We start from the raw sequence: 644 nt of genomic DNA on the forward strand, positions 1-644 counted from the left end.
TATTTGGCATGGACTGATCAACTAATTTGTCCTCAGACGGTTACAAAGTGAGGGAGTTACTATGGGTCGCAGGCAGTTACAAAGAGTTACAAAGCCCGAGAGTTGCTAGAGGGTACAGGCAGTTACATTTGTTGCTTAGATAGAACAAGCAAAAGGGAAGATAAGTCTTTAGTTAATTTTGAGTACGGCCTATGCAGCAAGCGTATCTACAGAAGCAGAACAAAGAGCTGATTAGCCTTTTGAGTGAAAATTCCTCTTCACCGGCACAAGATAATTCAGGGAAGCCTGTGATATTATCTTATTGGTCAAAACAATGCCTCTCTCATAACTTGTATATCTAACAGTCACCTAAGATCCATCTCTGGAACAAAGGAGTAGGTAAAGGCCTGTTTCTCTGAGAAGGTGCCTTTTGCCTGCTGCCTTTCAGCCAGGATGGGCTGATGACCACACGTCAGGGGCAGGGCGATGCTTTTGCTGAAGTCCACAGCAACAGGAGGACAGCAGAGTGGTTGACCTGCTTCATTTTCTAGGAGAACAGCCACCCATCGCTGCTGGTCATCTGCAGGGATAGTTACCTCGCCCGGTTCCTTTACATCATTAGGGAATGCTTCCAGGGCGAATGCAGCCCGCAGCTCCTGGCCTTT

The sequence above is a fragment of the Pteropus alecto genome, unplaced genomic scaffold, assembly GCF_000325575.1.
Source record: "Pteropus alecto unplaced genomic scaffold, ASM32557v1 scaffold157, whole genome shotgun sequence".
NCBI classification, from domain to species: Eukaryota; Metazoa; Chordata; class Mammalia; order Chiroptera; family Pteropodidae; genus Pteropus; species Pteropus alecto.